Source organism: Fundulus heteroclitus, unplaced genomic scaffold, assembly GCF_011125445.2.
Source record: "Fundulus heteroclitus isolate FHET01 unplaced genomic scaffold, MU-UCD_Fhet_4.1 scaffold_160, whole genome shotgun sequence".
In the NCBI taxonomy this organism is placed as follows: Eukaryota; Metazoa; Chordata; class Actinopteri; order Cyprinodontiformes; family Fundulidae; genus Fundulus; species Fundulus heteroclitus.
The window spans coordinates 385,967-392,163 of NW_023396572.1; the positions used below are offsets into that span (position 1 = coordinate 385,967).

Here is a 6,197-nt window from a genome sequence, read left to right on the forward strand (position 1 = left end):
GGTAAAAAACTGATGCAGCCAAGTCAAGGAGAATCCCGCTCTGGCCCAATTTGAGCGAGATTGAATCTAAAAATTAGCCTGAGTAATTTTTGGATCTGTGATACCATCAGATCCTGGTTGTCTACATAACAAAGCAAAAAGATTGCAAGAACTGTAGATCTTGGTGTGTGTCTGTAGCAGAGAGTTTCCATTGTTAATCATAAAACCATAACAATCAACTTAATGCAACATCACAGTATAATACATAAAATCCAACATGACGATCAAAGTGAGTGGAAAAGAGAAAAATCAAAAACTTTCGTGAAATAAAAGAGTTCGTATGTCAATACGACCAAAAGCTGTCAGGACATTTTGAGCACGTGGCAGACATCAATGTATTTGTGCATAAGTGGTTAGCTCAAGGTTCTTGGGCAACTGCTCCTTTGTTGTAAAGTGAAAAAAAATCATAGTTCTCTGGCGTCTTCCTTCCAACCTGCTGAAATTGAAATAACAAAATACAAAAGCTTACATGAGGCCTTTTATGTTATCAGTGACATTTGAGATTTCAACAGAATACAAATGTACCTTCTTGCCTACAGCTTGGGTTGACAAGCCCAACTGAACACTACGACTAGTCACAGGGCTATCTGGTCATTCCTTCAGTCCACGGCAATACTTAGTCCAGTGCAAATTCTAAAAGAAACCATGATATACAAGAAAGCTTTTGAGATTTTAACATAAGCATCATACAGATTGTAACTACATACATTTTAAGTACATACCTTCACAAAAGCTTTGAATATTGAGACAGACCTCCTCCTGACACACCTCAGTACCCAATATCACCTAAAAACACAATCATGAGATTGTTGTAATGGCAGAATGATTGAGTGAGGAAAAAAAATTGTAATAAAATATTTGTTAGGTTTGGCCATGTGTAATTTGGATACCTTGCTGCAAATGGTGGGTTGCCTTCCAGGTCTACCAGGTTAATCTTGACGTTCTTTAAGCACAAACTTATATGTGTCACCTTGCATAACTTGCAAAACAGAGAAAAACTTGGGGAAAAAAGGGGTTAATTTCACCCAAAACCTGAAATACAAAGCTGTAAACTTGAAGTGCAACATCATTTCCAAGCAGGCACAGTGCGATAGCAGAGACAGCAAAAAGAGGCTGAAGCATGCATACAACAAAAAATAAAATAATTACACATATCTAGATTTAAAATGTAGCCAAAAATGGCCATTCTGGAACATGGTGGTCTGCATAGCTCTGTACAAGTAGTGGCTCATGATCAATAATAACAACAACAACAACCACCAAAGGAAAGTCTAATGGGAGCACTGCTAAGAAAGAGAAACAAATTGTGTCATAAAACATATTCAGAGCAGTCACTCCTCTGCAGAAAGTGTAGGCTCATGGTTAGACTTAGAAAATATTAAGAGGGTCGTAACAGTCAGCTGTGCTATGTGATTGGCGACTATTAAATCAAGAACAAAGCAACACAATCCTGCCCAATCGCATTTTACATGTCAAAGTGAAGGAGTGGTAACTGTAATACGTCTGCAATACACCTGACTGGACACAATATTCTGGGCGAGATATGTAAATGTGATCAATCAGGGTGTGCTTTTTTGTTGTTGGAGATGAGATAAACTGAGTGAATCCTTTGCTTTGAAACAAGTCCTTGATTGTTTTTTTTCCTGGAGAGAGAAGATCCTCATTGAATTCTCCCAATACAACAACCGGCTGAATATAAATAGAATCAAGACCATCCAAGAAGCTCTGAATGTTTTTCAAGAAGCTGGCAAGATCATAACTGGGTGGCCTGTAAACCGTGGCAACAAGGACTGATATCAAAGCGTCCAATCTAATGACATTGTACTCAAGATCTGTAACATTGTGAAAGTATCTGCGTTCCTCAGGTTGGAGAATGCTCCTGCAGTAAGTTGCTACTCCCCCCCCCCCCTCATTGGTAGCAATGTCGGCTCTGCTAGAGTAGGAGACGTGTCTGTTGCGCGCAAACAAACAATAACCCTCCATATGCAAAGAAGCTGGATAAGAAGATCCAAACAAATGACTTTCCGTAAGACAGAGAATATCGGACAATCCCAGTTCATGATGGTGCTTCATGTCGTCATAGTGACATACAAGACCTTCGATGTTGTGGTGGATGATTTTCAATGTAGTGGGCTAAGGACTTGATGGGAAATGCAGGAGGGGGCTTGTGTTGGAGAACGATGCTCGCCTCTTCGTATCCATGGCTGCTGTGATTCTTTCATCAGCATAGATCTTTTTCTCATCAAAATCGATGATTTTTAGCCCTTCCAAAGAAGTTGTACGACTTAATCCCACATACGCCATGCCAGGTGCAAACATACATTTTAAAAAAAACAACTGCCGATTGCATGGTCATCCCTTGTACTTTGTGTGCCGTACACCCAAAGGCCAATTTAATTGGAAACTCCGCACCACTCCTCTCACGCTGCATTGTTCCTCGAATCTCTCAATGTAAACCAAGTTGTCTGGTTTACCACGCATTCTTTTGGTACGTCCAGCCGTGGAATTGTCCAGTCTCAGTCCGATTAGTTTAACAGTAATCGTTTCGTCATTGGTGTGGGTAACAATGTCTGCTATCGTTCCAAAGGTTCCATTCACCAGGCCATCCTCTACATTCAGGTTCCTCGTTATCATGACTCTAATACCCAATCCAGCTTGGATGTGGTCGCACAAATCTCGACTGTTGCCCCTAACGCAACTGCCCAAACTAATCATGTTTCCTGATTTTGTTTCTCTCCTGTATTCCTCTGCGTGAACATCAACAATTGCTGTACCTAATGAGGCAACCACTGCAGCGTTGTGTGCATCCACCTGTTTGTTGGTTGCAAAAATGTGCAACACATCCAACGGACAGTCCTTGGGATCTGTTCTGTTCTGTCCTCTTCGCCGAGATCATCAGCTTTCCTTTTGACACGAAGCCAGTTAAGCAGCTCAGCAAAGAGTTTATCATCCTTCTGCCGCAGGACCTCTGTAAGAGTTACCAGGCAGAAATTCTCATTCCAGAGATCAAGTACACCATCCTCCATGACACAAAGAGGTATTGAAGCTCCCAAGGGGGGCAGTTGATAAAAGTCTCCCACCGCAAGAACAAAAATCCCACCAAATGGCCTTGTGTTTCCTTTGATCTGCTGAAATCTCCAGTGAACAAATGCCAATAGTTCTTTAGAGACCATAGAGATTTCATCAATAATCAAGATTTCCACATTGGAAAGAACTGCTCTGACCTCATCCAGGGCATTTCCAAGTCCCTTGTAAGGTGGCTTCAAGCTTTTGGGGAGCAAGATGGAATACAAAGTCTTGCCTGAAATGTTGTATGCTGCAGTCCCAGTGAAAGCGGTCAGGAGCACAGTGGGTTGAGACATGTCACCAACATCCCGAAATCCAGGAAGCTGATGCAAAAGCTTAGTTGCCTCCTGGTAAACACATTTGATGACATGCGATTTACCACACCCGGCTCCTCCTGTCAAGAAATAAAAGAAGGGTTCAGGGTTCTGACCCCAGACACGCTGCAGGCACCAATCGCGAATTGCATAGAATATGGATGACTGAGTCTGATTTAAACTGCGGAACATTTGTCTCACAAAGTCAGGGCTTAGGCTTGGGACTTCAACTGCTGGCAGGGATACATTTATTTGGTAATCTGGAACAGGTTCCTACTCTTCATCTTCCACCACTGGTCGCTGCGCAACACAACGGTCCACTTCAACCTCAGGCGCAAAAGTGTTCCAAGCATTCCGGACTGGTCCTTGCCTTTCCATTTTTTCCATGATCTTGTCATTTTTTTCCCATGTCCTTCATACCTGTTCCAATTAAAGTCCACCCATTGGTTTCACACGCCACCTACGTTGATGTCCATTGTTGTAAAATGCTTCATATGAAGGGTGTTTATGACTGTTGAGATCCTCATCGCTCCTGTGTGGCAAGTACAACTTCAGGAGCCGCCTGTAAAACTTTTCTGGCTGTTTCTTTTCAGAGAAACGAGTGAATCTAATGACAGCTGGCTTCCCCACTGTTCTCTTCTGGATGTAGCTGGCTTCGTTTAAGCCGGCTACATGCATTGGGTCCTTTAATTTGCCTACCGTACAGGACCCTGTACTCAGATACAAATGCAGCCAGACACATGTCTTCAAATTTCACGGTTTGAGGTCTGTTAATGTATTTGTCTGGCAATCCTTCTCATCTGGGCCCATGTTCTTGAGTCTACTCATTGGAAAACCCATTTTCACAGCGTCTTCCAATGAAAATTACACTACATGATGACTTCTTAAGAGGTAGACTGCAGGTGCGAGCTACAGACTCCTGAGCACTGACCTCTCGTTGTTTTGAATAAGCCTGCATGATCTTCTTCATCTCATCCTGTTGGTTAACATTTGAGTTCTTCAGATCCTCAATTACAGACTTGAGAAACTGTGTCATTTCGTGCTCTGGCTTGGCTATGTAGGATGTCATGTACTCGATGCAGCTGTACTCGTCAAGCACATACTGAATGTCCATGTTGGCATTCCATGCACGTAGGAGATTGGGATTGTAAGCGTTGACCCAAGTGTCCTTAAGGCTACGCTTCATCATTACCACCATGCCAGAAGTGAGAGCATCAACATAGTGTCTGTATTCCTGGCTGGTCATGTTACAAGCCTGGAGTAGCTCCAACAAATCCTTGAAAGATGATTTTTCGTCCATCAGTAAATCCCTTACTGGCTTCAGCTTCTTCTTAGCCTGGAGTCTGGATGTGGATTTTTTGGACTTCTTCTGAACTCTCTTTTCTGACACTTGCTTTGTGTTTTTCTCGTTATCTTTCAAATCCACATCGAACTTAGGAACGGTGATCGTGGTTCTTTCCATGGGTAGTTTGGGGAATCCAAATCGGCATTCAACGTTTTGTTTCTTGCATGATTTGGAATGGTTTCTGCTGTGCATCTGAACCTCCTTGACAATTTTATGGAGCTCGGGGTCTGCGGTTTCATCGGGCAATTGACAGCATATGTAGCGGTCGATGAAATTTATAACCCGATCGCAACATGACGGATCTTCCATCTCGGGTGCATCCTCGTCGGTTTTCCTTTTCGTGTTTGAATAGACATGCTGTTGTTGGCCATGTGGGTCTCAGTGATAAACTGAGCAAAGAACAGATAACTCTGGTCTGCCACAAACCTAGTGTCTACTGAGAAAAGACGTACATTGAAATACATACTTGAAGACAGCTTGACTCATCTGACTTCATCCAAGGTGTTTCTTCCAGTGGGGAATTGGACTGGGTAAGCCATGGATTCAAGTCTGGGAACACTGAAGAAGGAAACAGGTTTGTTTCCTTGGGCAGGAGCGATGCTGAAAATTCCATCTCCATAAGAAAGCACTTCTTGTGCCAAGTCAGGGGGCTGCATGCAGGTGTCCAAGACTTAACCAGGCCGAAGCGCTTGATGCTCTTCTCCTATGTGCTCAGGTTGTTGGTCTGTTGCTGCACCTGAATCAGTGTCAGATTCAGGGATCGACTCCTCGGTTGGCTCATCCTGTTGAAAATCACAGGCAGCACTTTGATTTATTGTAACATACCTGTAATCGGGATGGGTCTGTTTAAGTGTTGTCAGACCAGCCAGAACATTCTTCATGTTAACAGTGTAAAAGTACTGATGTCCTTTGAATGTTATTTTTCCTTTCAGCTTGACCTGTAAGAGCTGGGCTTCTGTGTTGGGCCGTGGGAGACTGTTTACAGTTGTTTCCATATCAGAAGGAACACATACAACCGCTACATGCACTGCTTTTTGCTGTCCTTTTGGCAATGACACAATCTTTGCAAATGGGATCATTTTTGCGATGACCTGCCTTTCCAGTACATTCAGCTCAGCAAGCTCTGGGGGAATGGGTGACAGATGCAAGCCATTTGCAGCAGCGATTGGTGGCATCCCTCCTCTAAATAGGTGGTTGTCACATGTGAAGCAGATCCATTCCTGCAACCTCTCCTCAGGTAAAGAACATGGGGCAGAGCATGCAGATCCACAGATGTGAACATATGTTCCTGTTTAGCACTCAGTCACCACTTGCCTGTTCTTTGTATACTTACCTCTTACAATGCTTTACTTGACCTGGGAAAAGAGCTCTGTGACACACCGTGCAGACATATGTGGGTCCATGGCGAATTTTATCGTGAAACATTTGTATTG

General features: G+C 43.2%; 1 long non-coding RNA gene across 1 annotated transcript; it reads right to left on the bottom strand.

The window, feature by feature from the left end:
• Nucleotides 1-603: 603 nt before the first annotated feature.
• LOC118558809 lies at nt 604-966 on the bottom strand. Its single transcript, XR_004928487.1, has 3 exons — nt 930-966; nt 762-825; nt 604-672 (listed from the first exon to the last, which is right to left on the bottom strand). It is a non-coding gene; the product is annotated as an uncharacterized LOC118558809 (long non-coding RNA).
• Between the last annotated feature and the right edge of the window lie 5,231 nt (nt 967-6,197).